Here is a 20895-nt window from a genome sequence, read left to right on the forward strand (position 1 = left end):
TCTAGCCAATCGTTTTACGTTTCCCAGGATAGTAGGCGGGGCCAGGTACGTACGTTCAGTTAGAGCAGAGCTACAGATTAAAAATGTCCAAGGCGAAGCGGTCAAAAGTCTGGCTGTACTTCACAGCAAAATATGCAAACTCAGCAGCAACTAGAAAAATTTGCATTTCCTGCGAAAATGCAGTGTGGATGCTTTAAAGCTGAAGCTGTATGCAAAAAGTAGCTGAAAAAGCTGAAAAGTTGCAAAAATTGTAAAAACTTTGCAGAAGCAAAGGAACTTTGCTAAAATGGAATAACTTAGCAGAACTGCAATATCTTAGAGGAAACATAATACTTGGCAGAAATACAATAGCATAGCAGAACTTAGCAGAAATATTGTAACTTACCAGAAACATAACTTCTCAAAAATACAAGAATTTAGGAGAAATAGTATAAGATAACAGAAAGAATATATTTAGACAAAAATACTTAAGCATTACAGAAACACTATGATTTAGAAAAATAGTACAACATAGCAGAAATACTGTGATTTACCAGAGACACTGTGATGAACTATGAATATTGTAATTTTAAATTAAGACTATGTTTTAGCACAAATATTATAATTTGGCAGAAATACTATGATACAGCACAAATACTCTGGTTTAGCACAAATATTATAACATAGCAGAAATACAATTATATAGCAGAAATGCTATATTTAGAAAGAAAAATATAATATAGTAGAAATAGTATGATTGAGCAGAAATACTACAATATAGCATAATAACAATGATTTAGCAGAAATACTATGATTGAGCAGAAGTACTAAGATGTAGTAAAAGTACTTTGATTTAACAGAAATACAATTATGGAGGAGTAATACTTTAAAATGGGAGAAATATTGATACACACACACACATACACAGAGCCTAAAGGGAAGAGTATTTGTGCCATGGAGTGTTAAGAATGTGAGGTCCATATTAGAAAAGCTGGTAAAATCATAAAAGTTTGCAGAATTGTAATAAATGATGAATATGAATTACTGGTCTGTGACAGTGTATTAATTTGTAGGGAAAAAAACATGTTGACCAAGGTGGAATCGAACCCACGATCTTTGGCTTGCAGACCCGTGTCATTACCAACTGCGCCACTGGGAAAGAGAGGAGCCGTTTTGAAAAACAGGGTGATGAGCAGTCAGAATTAGATCCCGGTGAGAGGCGAAAAACGCTGTTTTTTGGAGTTACAAAACGTTGTGTAACTCAAAAACTAGGTGGACTAGAGGCATAATTCTTGTACTGGGTGAATCAGCGGACTTTGGTGTACTTTGACTGTGATTTTCATTGCTCTTTGTACAACCGTCGCTGAGATATGACGAGAGAGGAAACGGAAGACCTCAGACATGATTGGCTGGCTGGGAAGCCGTGCAGGCCCTGATATGTGATATGTGTCTGAGTCCGCACAGAGGATTGGCTGCCTGGCAGAAATATATAGAAATAGTATGATTAAGCATAAATACTACATTTAGCAGAAATACTATATTAAGCACAAATCCTATAAAAAGCAGAAATAGTATATTAAGCACAAATCCTATTAAAAGCAGAAATAGTATATTAAGCACAAATCTTATAAAATAGCAGAAATAGTATGATTTAGCACAATAGTAATAAGTTAAACAGAAAAATTGGAAAAGCAAAATGGACAGCTGAAGAAATGCTGAACATGCTGAGGGTCCCTCAAATATACTTGTTAAATGAAAAAAATCAGCAAAAAATATATATAACAGCCACACAATCAGAAATATGTACACATAAGGAAACACACATGCACAGAGAGACACACACACAAGATCCAATTCAGTCAACCAGTCTAAATATATTGAATTTGAATCTTAGAATGAGATCATCCCATTAAAAGGCCTTCTCTCTCTCTCTCTCTCTCTCTCTCTCTCTGTCACACACACACACACACACACACACACACACAGGGAGAGAGAAGTAAGTTTCTAGCTCAGTCAGCCTGGGAGCTGCTGAATTTGAATCCACCAATCAGAGGCTACGTTCACACTGCAGGTCTTGATGCTCAATTCCGATTTTTTGATCAAATCCGATTTTTTTTACTGCTCGTTCACACTACAAATAAAATGCGACAGCAAACGTGCTCTAGTGTGAACGCTCAAAGCGGCCCGCATGCGCAAAAGAAGACGTCACACACAACGCGCTCTGTTTAGACCCAGAGCAACAGTATTGTTTGACTGATGGCCCTTAATATAAAGACTTCGGACTTCACGTTTCCCAATTTTTGCTTTAAGTTGTTTTGTTATTTACATAATAATGTAAATAACCTAATAATGATCCTTATTGCTGTTTAAGAGAGGAGCGGTGCTTCAAAGGATAGCTGCAGATTTCTGTCAGAATCTGCAGATTAAACAGTACAAATAAAATGTTTACGTTGTCTTCCCAACAGTTTCACTGACATCTACACTGGATGGCTAGGAAGCGTTCGCGATGTCGTATCGGGTGCTTCTCCGGCGCTGATAATTGGCTTCAGTCTTGTGTCGGTGACGTAAAAGACGGATTTAATGCAACTTGACCGTTCAAACAGCAGTCGCTTTCTAAAACATCGGATATGTATCGGATTCAGTACCACATACGAAAGTGACCCAGATCGGATTTGAAAATATCGGATTTGCGCCGTTCACACTGTCATAGCATGATCGGATATGGGTCGCATAGGGTCAAAAAAATCGGATTTGATGCGCTTTCGCCTGCAGTGTGAACGTAGCCAGAGAGCCTGTGCACTTTTTCCCGCCAAAACAGGTGCATCTATTTACACACGCAGCACAGAGAGACACAGGATTATCCGGTTGTTCAGTCTGACGTCACTAGCCGTGTCTGGGTCTAAACTCTGCTGCAGGTCCATATATCAAATGATCACTATGGCATTACTGTGAGTGAGTTGAAAAACTGTCTAAAGTCTTTCATCTTTAATAAAATGATCAGCGTTCTGCTCTACCAGGTGTAACAATTGAGTTTAACATCCAGGCATCCATGAAAACAGAATTTATGACATTTAACGGAGTTAGAAGTTAGCAGGGAGTTAGCTCGCTAGCTTCTATCTAAATACAATATAGCATGTCCTGACTGCGGGGTTTTGGAAACAAATTAAAACGTACAGCTCTGTTATCACTTCCAACATAAATGAAGACAGAAAGCTAAACAGCAGTGACGTTTGTAGGGTTACTGAAGTTTGGCTAGCTGGTATATAATGATGTGCTACGTGACCGCTAGCGACACAGCTATGTTAGCATAATATAAACAAGCTAACTTTTTTTCCACTTGATAAAAGTTACCGTGAGTGTTCTCGGTGGTCAGGAACAAATGTAATTGCATGGCAGGATGCTGTAAACGGACCAAACTTCAGCCAGGAGAACAACTGAGATAATCCATCCACAATACGAGGTTAGTCATTCATATACTGCTGCATGGGCTGGGCTGTAGTTACATCCTAAGGTTTTAAAAACTGAGCTTAAATAAATGATTAGCGGTAATAAAAGCCGAGGGAGGTCAACAGTGATCACTGACTGTTTTAGGAGCTTTTTGAGATCAAATAGAAGAAAATACATAACATTAAACATGTTAACAACACAAATGCCATATTAAACGCAGACTACTTTAGACCCGGAAGTAGGATTCGTCGCGTCATCACTGAACAACCGGATTGCAGTCTATTTCTCATAATGACGACTCCCCTCAAACAAATGACCATAATTTCCTAACCGTAGGGGCTAGAGCGGTCATTCTTACACCGTTTTGTTCAGAAGAGATGGGGGAATCTTCAAGTGTTGACAATTTATCATTAAAATATGAATTTTTAGAGATACATGACATGGATGACTTGTTGACTTAGAAGCCACGAATTCCCCAATATGCAAATTTGAATGCCTCAGACCACATATATGATTGGCTGGCTGGGAAGCCGTGCAGGCCCTGATTTGTGGATTTGAATTCCTCAGCCCTCAGATATGATTGGCTGGCTTAGAAGCCATGAAGGCCCCAATATGCAAATTTGAATGCCTCAGGACACATATATGATTGGCTGGGAAGCCGTGCAGGCCCTGATTTGAAAATTTGAATGTCTCAGTCCTCACAGAGGATTGGCTGCCTGGGGACCTGGCAGAAATATATAGAAATACTATGATTAAGCATAAATACTACATTTAGTAGAAATACTATGTTTTAGCACAAATACTATAAAAAGCAGAAATACTATAATTTACCAGAAATACTATATTAAGCACAAATCCTATAAAAAGCAGAAATAGTATGATTAAGCATAAACACTACATTTAGTAGAAATACTATGTTTTAGCACAAATACTATAAAAAGCAGAAATACTATAATTTAGCAGAAATACTATATTAAGCACAAATCCTATAAAAAGCAGAAATAGTATGATTAAGCATAAACACTACATTTAGTAGAAATACTATGTTTGAGCAAAAATCCTATAAAAAGCAGAAATACTATATTAGGCACAAATCCTATAAAAAGCAGAAATAGTATGATTAAGCATAAATACTACATTTAATAGAAATACTATGTTTTAGCACAAATAGTATAAAAAGCATAAATACTGTAATTTAGCAGAAATACTATATTAGGCACAAATTCTATGAAAAGCAGAAATAGTATGATTAAGCATAAATACTACATTTAGTAGAAATACTATGTTTTAGCACAAATCCTATAAAAAGCAGAAATACTGTACTATGATTTAGTAGAAAAACTATAAATAATCAGAAATACTATATTTTGCACAAATCTTATAAAATAGCAGAAATAGTATGATTTAGCACAATAGTAATAAGTTAAACAGAAAAATTGGAAAAGCAAAATGGACAGCTGAAAAAATGCTGAACATGCTGAGGGTCCCTCAAATATACTTGTTAACCCTTTACAGCCGATCGGAGCGGGCACGCTCTGTTTTGCGTAACTATTTTTAAATCCCGGTAGCTCTGCAACCAAGTAAGCTAGCGCAATAATTTTTTTTGCATATGAAACTGGAGGAGTTGTACTTACATCTTATGCCATCAGCTTGTCCTAGGTCACAGTTTCCTTCCACATATAGCTTTGCAAAAACTGCATAAAAATCACTTGCAGCAACAAAAACATGATATTCCAGAAACACGCTTCGCCGATCCATCAGCTGTTTGTAACACTTCCTACGTCCATCAGCGCGAACTATCACATGACCGCATGACCTGCCCGAAACCGGAAGTGACGTCATTTTGCGGAAATGTAGTTTTTTACGATCGGGGCCTTATGAGCTTGTGTTTTACTTGTTATGTGTTTTAAAAAGTTATGTTTGACTTTATGACTTTCTGTGTCGTTTCTGGGATGCTTAAGACTCATATTGCACTGCTGGAAATAGTTTATTTTGATGCATATGCTGTTATTTTGCAAATTTGCACTATAATATTTATTTTCGTTTTTCCTGCAGTATATAAAAATTGGTGTATTTCAAAAATAAAACTATGAAGACACTCAAAATAAATTTCCTGTGGTGGGAAACTAGTTTGTGTAACTTTTTTGTATTTACAGTTTTGAGGGATAAGCCTCTTAAATTTCTCTAACTAGAAATATATGTTAAAAAAACAAAAACGATTTTCAATTTTTTTGTAGTTTATTGCACTTTTTTGCAATTTATGTAATTACTATGCACCTAATGCAGACATATTATTAAAGTTTGGGCTATAATGGTTGTATTGATGTATAGCAACTTGAAATGCTCCCAAAAATGGCTCCACAGCATGTAAAAATATAATATAAGCTCTGGCGAACTTGGTTCTATGGTAGGTCTTAAAGGGTTAAATGAAAAAATCAGCAAAAAAATGCACAGGGAGAGAGAAGTAAGTTTCTAGGTCAGCCTGGGAGCTGCTGAATTTGAATCCACCAATCAGAGAGCCTGTGTACTTTTTCCCGCCAAAACAGGTGCATCTATTTACACACGCAGCACAGAGAGGCACAGGATTATTGCAGCCTATTTCTCATAGTGACGACTCCCCTCAAACAAATGACCATAATTTCCTAACCGTAGGGGCTAGAGCGGTCATTCTTACACCGTTTTGTTCAGAAGAGATGGGGGAATCTTCCAGTGTTGACAATTTATCATTAAAATGTGAATTATTAAAGATATTTGACTTCTAATGCACCATAACTGAGTAGAGCGAAGCAAAAACTGGCTTGACTTGCCCTCAAACAACGCTTTGTAACTCGAAATCTATTTGGATTATCGATATCATTCTTTCACCGTAAGAGACAGCAGGCTTTGGTGGAAATTTTCAGGTCTCTGTGGAAATCCAACAAAAAGTTATGACGAGAGAAAAAAGTGGTTCATTTCCAGGGTTTGAAATCTGAAGAAATCTGAGCGACGGACGAATTTCCTACCCTCAAACAAGTCCAACTCATTTCAGAACGGTAATACGTGAGAAAGAAATTCTTGAATTGTGAGCGTCACGAGTGTCTGAAGATATACCGGGACAAGCCTCATGTCTTAACTTTGCTTCGTTAAGGAGATATGACGATTCGAATATGCCTCTCATTACAGAAATGCAGCGGTGATTTTGAACAAACTCTCCATTGACTTTATATGGAGAGTTTTCCGACATTGTGTTGGTCTGAGGAGATTTGCGAAAGTTCTATGAATACCACAACAATGATAGTGACATTTTCGGAAACCCAGCAAAAATACCTATGTTTTGATGTATAATTTGTGGAAGTTGAGTGAAGATTGAGCAAGTAGCAAGAAGTTGTTCGGACATGAAGAGAAGACTGCAAAACCTTCAGTGGCACACTGGAAGCCAAGTGCATAGCAACCATAACAACGCATGTATTTTGTGAAAAATCACAATTTTGCAACTGAAAACTTTAAGAGGCATAAAGGTAAAACGGTAAAAGATTTGAAAAAGCTGAATCATACCTGAATAGCCCAATAATTTGAGAACATTTTAAAGTTTGAATGGTTGTTCTACGTGAAAATATGAGGAAGTAGTTAAGTTTCAGAAACAAGCAAATTTTAGCAGAATTGCAGAAGTTTCCCATTCATTTCAATGGGACAAATTAAGCTTAATATTTTAAAAAGTATAATAGTTAAAAATACCAAAAGACATAGCAGGAATTAGCAGAAATAGCAGAATATTTTAAAATTTGAACGGTGAAAATCGGCTGAAAATTGTGGAAGTAGTTAAGTGCCAAAAAGTGTACGGAAGTCCCAAGAGGAACTCAAGAGTGTGGATGCTTAAAGCATCCACACAACAAGTGCTTTAAGCTGATACTGTGATACTGTCAAAGGAGGTAACACCTCGAATAAAGATACAATACAATACAATACAATACAATCCGATGAAACACCTGGCGACGCATAGCGTTTTTTTTTAAAAGCCCAGAAATGCGCCGTATTTGATAGCTTGCTGCGAGACCTCACACTGTGCACGTTGGGTGGGTTGCCAGTTATCGGACCCGGAGCAACATCCCCCAAAAACCCGAAGAATAGAGTCCTGGCCCCTAGCCCTGCCAGTGTAGCAGAAATGATGAGGATGATGATGGCAGCAGAAGCCGTTCTTCTCTGCGTGAGTCGCTTAATGTTGTTCGAGTGTAATTTACGTTGAGTAGGCTAACCACGTTATTACATTAATGCATGTAAGGTGAACTAGCAAACATGATCATAGCTACATGCGGCTGTCCTCTTGTTTGATGGTAGATACTCCCTTCACCCTGGCCAAAAAGGCTAAAATGACCAAAGAAAAAGTGGGAAACAGCTGAACATGAGAGGTTTTTGGACAAAGTTTGTGTTTTTTTTCCATTGTTTAAGCACTGCTTCCAGCCAAGAGTGATACCATATATGCCCCATAGCTGCAGAAAAGGCTAACATTGTTATCTTTTTACAAAAAACAAACAAACAGCTGAACATGAGAGGTTTTTGGACAAAGTTTGTGTTCTCCATTCTTTAAGCACCGGTTCGAGCACCGTTTAAGCACCGGCACCGTTTCAAAAGTACCGATTTGGCACCGGTATCGGATAAAACCTAAACGATACCCATCCCTAGTTGACGCTTTTAAATTCAGTTAGGGCACTAGAAATCGGGCCACCGTCCGGGACGGATACTGGTTAAATTGATCGCAAAAAACTCAGGGAGTTTATCAGTTGGACCGTTATGTTAAATTTGTCGAAATTGTGTAGGTGTTAAAATGTCAGGCCTGATATTGGTGGTTGTAATTATCGGACGTCTATGTAATATAATGTAAGAAAATTTCTGTGGAGGTCCGGTAATGGCGGCTGGCTGAAAGGACGTGCCCACTTCTGCTCCGCTATCTTTCTGTAAAATCCTGAATAATACTCGTTTGTTAGACATTGAACGACACCTAGGACAGCTGTGATGCCTCTCTCGCAAAGGAAACCCGGGAAAAACATTGGTAGACCGACTCAATCGAAATTATCTGACTTCACTTCTAAGTTGAACTCTGAGGCTAGCTGTGAAGCTAGCGTTAGATAGATAGCGAGACTAATATTAACGCTAGCCAGGCGGTGGAGGAGGGAAATGATGAGCCGACTGAGAGAGAAAAGACGGCCGAAGGCTCAGACGTAATACTGGCGGCTATTGCAAGCTTGAAATCCAATTTTTCCTCCAAACTTGATGGTATTTTGTCAGCAATAGAGACCGTGAGGAAGGATGTTAATGAGTGTGCCAAGCGGGTCAACGAGGCGGAGGCCCGGATATCTGCAGCAGAAGATAGCATTACCACCTTGGAAGCAAAGGTACGGACTCTTGAAAATAACAACAAAAACCTCGAGGACAAAGTGCTGGATCTGGAGACCAGATCGCGACAATCTAACTTGAGACTTGTTAACCTGCCCGAGGACGCAGAAGGAGAAGACACGTGCGCTTTCTTGGAAAACTGGCTACCGGAGGCTCTGAACTTGGCGCCGCTACGAACCACTCTGACGCTGGAGAGAGCGCATCGGGTCGGCCAGAAGAATATGTCAAATACCGCTGCACCAAGGACTATGATCATGAAGTTTCTAAATTACAAGGATAAAATGACCGTGATAAGAGCTGCCAGGGCAAAGGGACAGATTCTTTTCAAGAATCGCCCGGTGAGATTTTATGAGGACCTAGCGACCGGAGTGCACAAAAAACAGAAAGAGTTTGACGCCGTGAGACAACAGCTTCGCTCCATGGGTATCCGGTATGGCATGATTCCTCCTGCGCGACTGATAGTGACACACAACGGACAGTCCCGCATCTTTAACCTGCCAGGTGAAGCGGAGAACTTTGTGAAGGCTCTGAGGTCAGAAAGTGGACCGGGGTGAGATGATGTAATCATGGTCATACTACAGTGTGTTGGCATGGAGGGGTGATTACTGAGCTTTAAGTTTAAAAAGAAGTGAGAGGGAGAGAGAGAAAGGCCAGTTTGTTATATTTATTTGTTTATTGGTCCAGAGGCTCACAGCCACTATTAGTACCCTGATTTTCTTATCGTATTCAATAACGAGTTTTTTGTTTGCATAGCGGGGTGGGGTAAGGGACAAGTGTTCAGGCACAGTCGGTTGATCCTCACTTTTGGGTGGAACAACCTTTAGCTGTTAGACAGGTGCCAATATGTATAGGGGGAGGGAAATGGGTGCCCAAGTTCAAGTTAAAGGGGCATATTCAGTATTCATTGTTATGGATGTAGTTTTTGACATTCAGGTATTATTTGTTTCTCTGTCCTTTAATATTTCAAATGTGTTGGGAAGCTCATTCAGTGTTATATGTTATGTCTGGTGGGATAAGAATTAAAATTTCTTCTTGGAACTGCAGAGGACTACAAAAACTGGAGAAGGTAAAACAAGTAATGTCTAGGCTGAACTCTATGCACTCTGATATCATGCTGCTACAGGAAACGCACCTGTTGTCTAGTCAAGAGGCGAAGATTAGGAGGAGGTGGCAAGGCAGTATATATTCTGCGCCCTTCACTTCTCAGGCAAGAGGTGTTATGATCTTGATCCACAAATCTATACCATTTCAGGTGACAAGGGTTATTAAAGACAAGGCTGGGAGATATGTTATTTTACAGGGCACACTTATTACGGAAAAAATAATCCTGATAAATATCTATGCTCCAAACACTGATGACCCAAAGTTTTTTCATAATCTTTTTCTTACAGTATCATGTCTGTCTGGTAGCCTTATTATAGCAGGGGATTTTAATTGTACGTTGAACCCAGAATTGGATAGGAGCTCAGGTATTGATCTCTCTCATCCTAAAAGTAGGCAAACTATTCAACATTTTATGAAAGAACTTGATCTGAGGGATATTTGGAGGGATATGAACCCTAAGGTCTTAAAATACTCCTGCTATTCACATACACATAAATCATACTCGCGTATTGATTACTTTTTAGTTTCTGCCAATTTGAGTTATAAAATAAAGGACTGTGACTATGATAATATTTTAATATCTGACCATTCGCCAAACTCGTTAATATATGAAGATTTGAGACTGAAGAGAGATCCCTCTAGGTGGAGATTTAAACAAAAGTGGCTCCTAGACTCAGAATTTATATCTTTCATAGATAACCAAATAAACATTTTTTTTGATACTAATAGGGATGAAACATCACCCTGCTCAAGATGGGAAGCTTTTAAGGCCTACATAAGGGGTCAGATTATTAGCTTCACAAGTTATAGAGCAAAGCAAACTTATCAGAAAACAAAAAAGTTGGAGGCAGAGATTGAGATGCTTGAGGGAGAATATTTTCAAAGTTTTTGTCCAAGAGTCCATCAAAAGCTTCTGTTACTAAGAACACAGTATAATGAACTTTCTGCTTCTAAGGCAGCCTCACATCTTTTGCGTCTTAAACAGACATTCTATGATCAAGGGGAAAAGCCCGGGAAATTATTAGCCTGGCGCCTCCGTCAATTACAGAATGAGAAAAACATTGCCTCAGTTGAAAACAGTGATGGACAGGTTATTGTTGACCCTCTAGGAATTAATGAAACTTTTAAGGTTTTTTTTGAAAAATTATATAACTCAGACATAACACACATGGGACAAGAGCAAGATCTCTTCTTAGATACCCTTCAGTTGCCCAGCATTTCAGGACTAATGAGCGCAGATCTTGATACACCTATAACAAAGGAGGAGATATCTATAGCAATAGACCATTTGAAAACAGGTAAAGCCCCAGGCCCAGATGGGCTGCCGACAGAAATTTATAGGGTATTTAAAACTAAACTGCTGTCCCCTCTTTTTGACATGTTTTCGGATTCATTTGAAAAGGGAATCCTTCCGGTCTCATTAAGAGGAGCCCTGATAACTTTATTGCCCAAACCTGGTAAACCGTGCAATAAATGTGGTAACCTAAGACCAATAAGTCTTCTTAATGTGGATCTAAAGATACTTTGCAAAATTTTGGCTCGAAGACTGGAGAGATTTTTACCTGATCTAATTACCTGTGATCAGAATGGGTTTATTGCGGGTAGACAGGGATTTCATAATGTGAGAAGAGTGTTGGATATTCTTCATAGTCAGGAGGGAAAACCGGACACTGCTCTACTATCATTAGATGCCGAAAAGGCCTTTGATAGAGTTGAGTGGCCCTATTTATTTGAAATATTAAAAAGATTTGGCTGTGGGGATAATTTCTGTCGGTGGATTAGACTTTTATATAATGAGCCATATGCTGAAATACTGACAAATGGAATTATATCTAAACCGTTTGAAATTAAACGGGGCTGTAGGCAAGGGTGCCCTTTGTCCCCTTTATTGTTTATTTTAGCAATCGAACCGTTTGCCATTGCGGTGCGGTCCCATAAGAGCATAACTGGTCTAACAGTAAACCAACAGGAACACAGAATTGCTTTATTTGCAGATGATGTTATTCTTTTCTTGGAAAAGCTGAAGGAGTCTATCCCAGCCTTGTTGGATCTACTACACATATTTGGACGGATATCAGGATATAAAGTGAACAAAGAAAAATCTTCATTAATGATACTTAACTCAGAAGAGAGAGAGGGTGCTGGAAATTCTTTCCAATTCAAAATGGTAGACTGTTTTACCTATCTGGGGATTAAGATAGTGCCATGTTTGAGAGACATTGTTGGAGCTAACTACACCCCTATGGTAGACTCAATCACCTCATCCCTAGATAGATGGAAGCCCTTGCCCTTGTCACTTATAGCGAGAATTAATGTTCTTAAATTAAACATAATGCCCAAACTTTTGTACCTGTTCCAGAACATCCCATTGTCACCCCCTGCTAACTTATTTTCACACCTGAAGACAATTTTTGTACTTTTTTGTGGAATGATAGACGACCAAGGCTCCGTTTATCACTCTTGTACTTACCGTATGAATGAGGAGGCCTCAAATGTCCCAATCCACTTTGGTACTATTGGGCAGCCCAATTGAGGACTATGATGTATTATTTTACAGATAAATCCCCCCCGCCTTGGACAAATATGGAAAACAGTTCAGTACCTCTTCCCCTTCCCCAGTACCTATACTCAGCAAAAGTCAAAATGTTGAAAAAAAAGACAAAAAATCCTATAGTCAGAAATATGATTATGATCTGGTATCAGGTTAAAAAATACCTGGGTGAACCCACCTCTTTCGCACGCTTTAGCCCAATATGGGGTAATCAATTTTTCCCTCCAGGCAGAGCAGACCCTGGTTTTAGGAAGTGGGCTGACAAAGGCTTAAAGACAATAGGGGATCTCGTGGGATCAGAGGGTGAGATTTTGATGTCATTTGAGGAGTTGATTTCCAAGTATGATATCCCATGCAAACATCGATTTAAATATCTACAAGTGAGAAACTTTATTAGATCATCTCAAAATCAGTGTTTGTCAATCCCTCCGTTTTCCACTTTGGAAACAGAAATGAAAAGAGATTGCTTTGGAAAGGGAATAATCTCCAAATTATATAATATGTTAGTAGAGGGTTCCCCTGAATCTTCTTTAGGAAAACTTAATGCCTGGAGGGAAGATTTACAGGAGGACTTATCCTCCGAAGACTGGGAGGAGGCATGTGCTGAAGCACAAACACAAACTACCAATACTCGTCTCAAAGTATTGCAATATAATTGGCTAATGAGGACGTACGTGACTCCAGAAAAGCTTAATAAGTATAATGGTGATATCCCAGACTTGTGTTTCAGGTGTGGAGAGGAGAAAGGGACGTTTTTCCACTGTGTCTGGGAATGCAATAAAGTACAACGGTTTTGGAAAGAGATTAAACAAGCTCTGGATATTATATTGGGTACACAACTAGCTCTTGACCCTAAACTTTTTATTTTAGGGTTATATCCTGATGGACATCTTATGTCTAGAAAGGTAATTACCGCCCTGGACTTATGTCTACTGCTGGCAAAAAGAGTCATAGCACTCTCATGGAGGAAGACCAGTAAACCAAAATACATTAACTGGATTAAGGAATTGTCCACAACTTTACCTATGGAAAAAATTACTTACATTATCAAGGGGAAACTACCACTTTTTCAAAACATCTGGGGTCCCTTTATGCAATATATGGGAAATATGGATCTTGGCAGTATGGTGGATGGGGCAGATGGGGTGTAAATGTTGGTGGTCCTCTGCAGTTTCCTAAATTAATCTCTTTTATACTTGATCTTTAATGCTGTGTGAATTGTACATTTGAGTTTGTAACTTTGAACCATGCACAATAGTGTAACCGAGTTGATGTTGAGCAACCCTTGGAAATAGAGAAGCTTATTTTTTATATATATATATATATATATATATATATATATATATATATATATATATATATATATATATATATATATATATGTGTGTGTGTGTATATATATATATATATTTTTTTTTTTTTTTTGGGGGAGGGGGGGGGTTGTGTTTTCCTTTTCCTTTGTTTGACTAAGTTATTATTTACAGGTGATATAGTTTGTACTTCCACTTAACTGTTGCTCTCTAACATCTTATAAGTGTCTGATTTGCAAGGGAGGGCGATTGACTGTTATACAATAATTTAAGATAAGATAAGATAAGATAGAACTTTATTAATCCCTCGGGTGGGTTCCTCTGGGAAATTCGACTTCCAAAAAGCACAGCAACGACCGAAGTTACAGTTACAGAATTGTTATATATATATATATATTTATATATATATACATACACACACACACACACACACACACACACACACATATATAAATACAGAGACAAATATAAATAAAATATACAAAGGGGATAAATAGAATAAATAGGAATAAAAAATAAAAATACAAGTGAATTGCACATTTCAAGTATTGAGTCTATTGCACTGTTGACTATTTACAAAAAGTATTGCACAAGGTATTGTACAGTGAGGTGCAGAGGCACTACAGCTTAGTTGTTCCCCCCTCCTTTGTCCTCCTGTTTCCCCTCCCTCTCCCCTCCAGAGAGGAGTTAAACAGTCTGATGGCGTGTGGGACAAAGGAGTTTTTAAGTCTGTTAGTTCTTGTCTTGGGGAGAAGCAACCTGTCACTGAACAGACTCTTCTGATTGTTTATGGCCGTGTGCAGAGGATGCCCAGCATTGTCCATAATGTCCATCAGTTTCTTTAATGTCCTTTTCTCTGCCACTGTCACCAGAGTGTCCAGCTTCATGCCGACCACAGAGCCAGCCTTCCTGATCAGTTTCTCCAGCCTGGATTTATAAATAAAATTTATAAAATAAATTTAGCTACTCTGGATGTTTCCTTTGCTGTGGAAGTACTCCAATTTCTGTATGTAATTTTGAAACGCAATAAAGATATTGTTGGGGGAAAAAAAAGAAGATTTCTGTGTGTAACCAGTCTGTCATGCTGACAGTGTGTTGCAGTGCTGCAGTCTATTTTTAGACGGTGTGTGTAAATGCAAATGAGTCTAAAAGAGGAAGCTGCTGTGGAGCGCACAGAGGAGTGTTACTTTCTATTTAGCGTGTTATCAAGTTTTATAAGTATTGTTTGCAAAATATTGTTAAATATCTGTGATTAAGATGCTGGTTTTGCTGATCATAAGAGTGTAAATACAGTTTTGATTCATTGCTGTGAATGTATGACTGGTAACGGCGGTTGGAAGCAGAAAATAGAAACTGTTTATGTACTAGGCCAGTGTTTTGGTCAGATGATTTAAGGTGGTTTTGAAGGTTTTGAATAAGAAATAAAGGCATGATGCAAGAGAGGATGTTTTAAAGTTTGAAAGTGCTTTTAATTCACATCATGCAGAAGTAATGTTATAGATGTTTGAGTCTTTTTAGCTGTCTATTACTGATGAATTAGTTTGTTTTTTGAGTTTTTTGCTGAAGTTGTATGATTACTTGCTTTTTGATTGATGGTTGTGATTGAATCTGATTGCAAAGTTGAGTCTCTTAAGAAAGCAAGACCTTTCTAATTCACCTCAGACCTTTAAGCCATAGTCTAAATTGTAATCATAGTGTATGGTTATTGATTAGAGCAGATTATATGAGACTTTCAGTGGAGACTGCTAAAAGATATGAGCTGTCTTGATGCAGAGAAAGTGGAGTCGTTATCCTTGAGGATTGAATGATGCTCTGCCTCTGTGGTCAAGTTCAGACATGGGCTTTAAGCAACCATGAGCCACCGTACGAGTTTACTGTGTCAGCAGAAATAAGGAAGTCAGAATTACAAGACTTTTTGTGTTGTTGTTTTCTGATATTTCAGTGCTTGATTATTGTGAAAGCCCAGGACGGGAACCAAGTGAGGCGGAGCGGTCATTCTTTCGCTTGTGTGAGAGCACATTTGATGATTTTCAAATCCAGTTTTACTGGAGCAGATGGACCGCGCCCTAGTAATTTCCATAACGAGAAGTAGAGCTGTCTCCGATTAAAACATATTGGGGTTAAAGAGTGCTCGAGGTTCTGGGGAGATTGGATTTGGCTTTTCTCTCTCTCTTCCAAAAGTATTAATTTTATCCCTCAAAATTGAAATAGAGCTGATTCTTCTGTCCTCACACACTCAGGATCTGAAGTTGTTCTCTTACATTTTTTTCAGTATTACAGTACACTACAGTACTTTAATCCATACTTCCTGATTAATGAGGAGTTACTGAAGTACAAGCTTTTTTTAAAAAAGAAAGTTACTGTCTTTACAGATGTGGCAAGAGACTGAAAGCATGCTGTTGTTTGCACATTTAATATTCAGCTCTGCACAGGAGCTGAAGCAGGATGCAGCCTGTTGCTTTTACAGTATAATACTTGTAATAAAAGTACAGTAACAGTAATTAGTGACTGAGTAGCCCGGGGCGTTTCTCTTGATTTCTTTAGTCGGTGTAAATTCATTCACCTGCACGGGTTAGCTAAACGAACCCTGACAGCTGAGTGCTCATTTTAGCTAGCTAGGTCGCAGGAGCTAGCTAAGGACGGTAGTTACGGATTAGCTTACAAACACGTTTAACTTACCGTAAAAGTGCAGCAGGGCCTCGGGTCCTTCTGTCGGGTAGTCCAGTTTACTGAAGAACACCTCAGGCTGTCAGGTTAAAACACTCGGTCGTGTTTTCGTAGTGTAAACGTTGGCACTCCTCTCAGAGCCTACGCTCTATCTGCTATTCCCGGACAGAGATACGCAAGTTTCTCCGTGATTGCAGCTGCCAGTCAAAGCTGTTATGATGACGTTTCACCCCAATTTAACATCACCGCGGTAGGAATTAGAATCAAACTTATGGGAAAGGAGACTCATTGGACATCAATCAGCGTGATGAGAACTATTGATAACAAAAGAAAGAATCTTTGGAAAAAGTTTATCTTAGGAGAATTAATTTATTTTAGTCTGACCCCAGTCCCATCCACTAACATGGAGGAGGCGGGATTTATGACCTATACTGCAGCCAGACACCAGGGGGCGATAGAGACGTTTTGGCTTCATTTTTGGGGAGCTGTCGCGTCGTCCATCTTTTATACAGTCATTGATACGCACCTACTGGCATGCCCCTTTAAATTTCTTCATAAATGTTATTTAATGTTATTATTACGGCAGCACGGTGGTTAGCACTGTTGCCGCACAGCAAGAAGGTCCTGAGTTCAATTCCACCAGCACGCCAGGGTCTTTCTGTGTGGAGTTTGCAGGTTCTCCCCGTGTTTGCGTGGGTTCTCTCCAAAGACATGCAGCTTGTGGTGATAGGTTAATTGGTTAATCCGAATTGCCCATAGGTGTGAATGTGAATGCGAATGGTTGTCTGTCCCTGTGTGTTGGCCCTGCGACAGACTGGCAACCTGTCCAGGATGTACCCCGCCTCTTGCCCTATGACGGCTGGGATAGATTCCAGCACCCCCTGCGACCCTTAAAAGGATAAGCGGAAGCAAATGGATGGATGGATGGAATGTTATTAATATCTTTAAAATGATAGCACCACAAACAAAAATTTTTGCAGCACAAACATAGCACAAACCTGTGACATCAACTTTTGTTTAATTTAGGTGATGTGGGGGGCTGGTTGACCTCTGATGACCTCTAGAAATTTTCTTGAATATCTTTAAAATGATAGCAGCACAAACGAAAATTTTTGCAGCACAAACCAGCACAAACGTTTGATACCACTTTTGTTGGATTTGAAGAAGGTGGGGGGGGGGGCAACTTCACTCACATTGGATAATTTTGCCGCAAAATACAGCAGACGGCAGAAGGGAGCGGCCGAAGAATGAACTGTCAAAAGTAAGTTCTGAATATTATGTCACTTATTTATGTGCGAATGTTTAATAACAAAGAACATTAAAACATTACTGTTGGCCACATGTCGGCAAAGTTATGTGACATTAGTGATGTTTGTACTTTCAGCGTTAACTTGGTTTTAAAGCCTCTACTTCAAAATATATATATGATCGACCTTAATCTTACAGAGAATGTGATGATTTGATGGATAATTAAAGTCAGTCATATATCCACAAACACAACAAGCTGAAAGTCAGTGATGCTGCTCGTTTTGCAGTCCTGAACATCACGGCACAAGCAGGATTCACTGCACTGTTAATGTTAGCTATGTTATATTGCTGCCTCTGTTCGGTGGTGTCGAGCCAAACGCACTTTAACGTGTGTTTGAACGAGCTGACGGTTCACTCGTTAAGCTGAAAGAAAGATGCTTTAATCACAGCAGTCACACATGTGTCCACTGCACCATCTGGAACTCTTCTTGTTTACACTCGTAATAACACAAACACTAAATCCTGCTTCTCTGGTGCTGTTGTGTAGCAGTGTGTACACCTGAGACTGTCACCTGTCTGTCTGTCCTGCACTCTCTCTCTGTTTCTTTCTCTCTGATTGTGGAATAAAAGTATGAACATGTGTTTATAAGTTGCACTTGTGTTTGAATCCTGCAGCTTATCACACATTTGATTTCCATGTGTGACGACTGCAAGTGTCCAGAGTGAGGACAGACTGAGGGACCCACTGCTGCACATCATCTGTGAGGCTTTGCACTAGAGCAAGGCGATATGGCCAAAAATATTTATCACGATATATATTTGAAAATTTGCGATAACGATATAACCGACGATATAATTGATGCGAGACAAAATACAACTCCACAACATTACTAGCGCAAAAAAACAATCTTCCATTTATTTTCACTTAAACAAGAAGCTGGTTTTTATGTACATTAAAGCTTTATAAAAATGTAACAGTGCAAATGCAAATTCCTTGCTGAAAGTTTAACCAAAAGGCATTTCCAGTAGAAATGGGCTGACACATCCTGAGCATAACCATGTATAATATCCACTGAAGTTAAAAAGAGGTGCTTTGCAACATTAAACTGCAGTGTGCAGTACGTATTTTTCGGACCATAAGGTGCACAGGATTATAAGGCACATTAAGCGAAACAAAGCAGTCAGATAAATCAAACTTTATTAAACTCATTCTTCTTGCTTCCTCCACTTCTGTACCATTGATTCATTAATGTTGAATTCTCTGGCAGCTGCTCTATTCCCATGTTGTTGCAGTATATTAATGACTAACCTCGTATTGTGGATGGATTATCTCAGTTGTTCTCCTGACTGAAGTTTGGTCCGTTTACAGCATCCTGCCATGCGATTGCATTTGTCTCTAACTATCAGGAACTTTAACGTTAACTTTTATAAGTGGAAAAGTGTTAGTGTTCGTCCTCCAGCTTCACTGTTTATGTTATGCTAACATAGCTGTGTCGCTAGCGATCAGGTAGCACATCATTATATACCAGCTAGCCCAACTTCAGTAACCCTACAAACGTCACTGCTGTTTAGTTTCCTGTCTTCATTTATGTTGGAAGTGATAGCAGAGCTGTACGTTTGATTTTTTTCAGAAATCTCTCAGTCAAAACATGCAATATCATGCTTAGGTAACTAGCGAAACTAGCGAGCTAACTTCCGCTAGCTTCCTGCTAACTTCTAACTCCGTTAAATGTAATAACTTTTGTTTTCATGGATGCCTGGAAGTTAAACTTTATAGTTACACCTGGTAAAGCAGCAATGCTGATCGTTTTATTAAAGATGAAAGAATTTATACAGTTTTTAACTAAGTGATGCTGCAGTGTTGTTTGACCTGAAGCATACGGAGTTTAGGACCCAGATTACTCCCAGATTTAAGAGCATCTTAGTCCGACAAATATGACAATAACAACGGCCGCTTGCATGTTCTGCAAAAAAATGTGCTTTGTTGTGTATCTGACGGACAAACACCAAACCAGTTCCACATCACTGAAGTTGCACCATTTTTACAAACCAATTCTGGTTCATCTGTTTCACTCAACAATCGGCCATGTGCGTATGAAAACAAAGGCACTGCGCATGCGCGTTTTACTCCCATTCTATCGCGATATTTCATTTTCCTATCGTTGCCTAACATTATACCGGTATTACCGTGAACGGTATAATATGGCCCAGCCCTACTTTGCACCCCTGATGATCCACCAGGACAAACTCAGCAGTGTGTGAGGAAGAGGAGGAGGAAGAGCCAGCAGCAGCTGACAGATGGAGAGAATAGACAGACTGTTCCCTGTTTGTGAAGGACTGCTAGGAAAGTTTAACATAACTGTCTGTCCTGAATCAGTCTTATTAGGTAATGTTCAAATAATGTTATCATGCCAGTGTTTTTTCAGTGTGGGAGAAAGTACTCAGGGCCTTCAAGTTACACACTATGAAAGGCAGCAACAAGTTTAATGTTCAGAAACCTAAAGTATGTATCAGCAGCAGAATGGAGCTAAAAATAAATGTTGGTTTCAGTTCTATGAAGCTTTGAGTATTTTGGATCAGTAGCTGCTGTGTTTGTTGCATCATATTGCTGTAATTGTTTATATGCTTTATATATTCTGAGCTAAGTTGATCTATAGTGTTACATCATATTCTATAAGGATGTTATGTGTTTGTAGACCTTCTGCCCAGTTTGACCCATTTAACAGAAGTCAGCCTGTTTAAGGCTCTGATATCTATTCTGTATGACTTAAAGCAGTTATGACAGGGTCTGATTTTCACACCCAATAAAGGAATATTTCATATATCAGTCTACTCTTCATTCTATCAGAAAGTTTTCACAGCTCCTACATTTTGTTTTTACACATATATGTAAGCATTGAGCCAAATGTAATGTAATGCCAACATGTTAAACGAACAATATTTGTCTCTTATGTATAATACATCTGTATATACACTGTCAAAGATGCTTGTCTTTGAGTGAAGATTTTAGGTGACAGGAAATATAAATAACTGCAACTTGAATCTTTGACCCAGAGTTCAAGCTCACTGCTGTAACACCCAGCACGCCCCTGCGGGCGGTTTATCCTTCAAGCTCGGGTCCTCTACCAGAGGCCTGGGAGCTTGAGGGTCCTGCGCAGTATCTTAGCTGTTCCCAGGACTGCGCTCTTCTGGACAGAGATCTCCGATGTTGTTCCCGGG

The sequence above is a fragment of the Diplotaxodon limnothrissa genome, linkage group LG7 (genome assembly GCF_057381915.1).
Source record: "Diplotaxodon limnothrissa isolate DT_005_m linkage group LG7, D_limnothrissa_male_GT1.1, whole genome shotgun sequence".
Lineage (NCBI taxonomy): Eukaryota > Metazoa > Chordata > Actinopteri > Cichliformes > Cichlidae > Diplotaxodon > Diplotaxodon limnothrissa.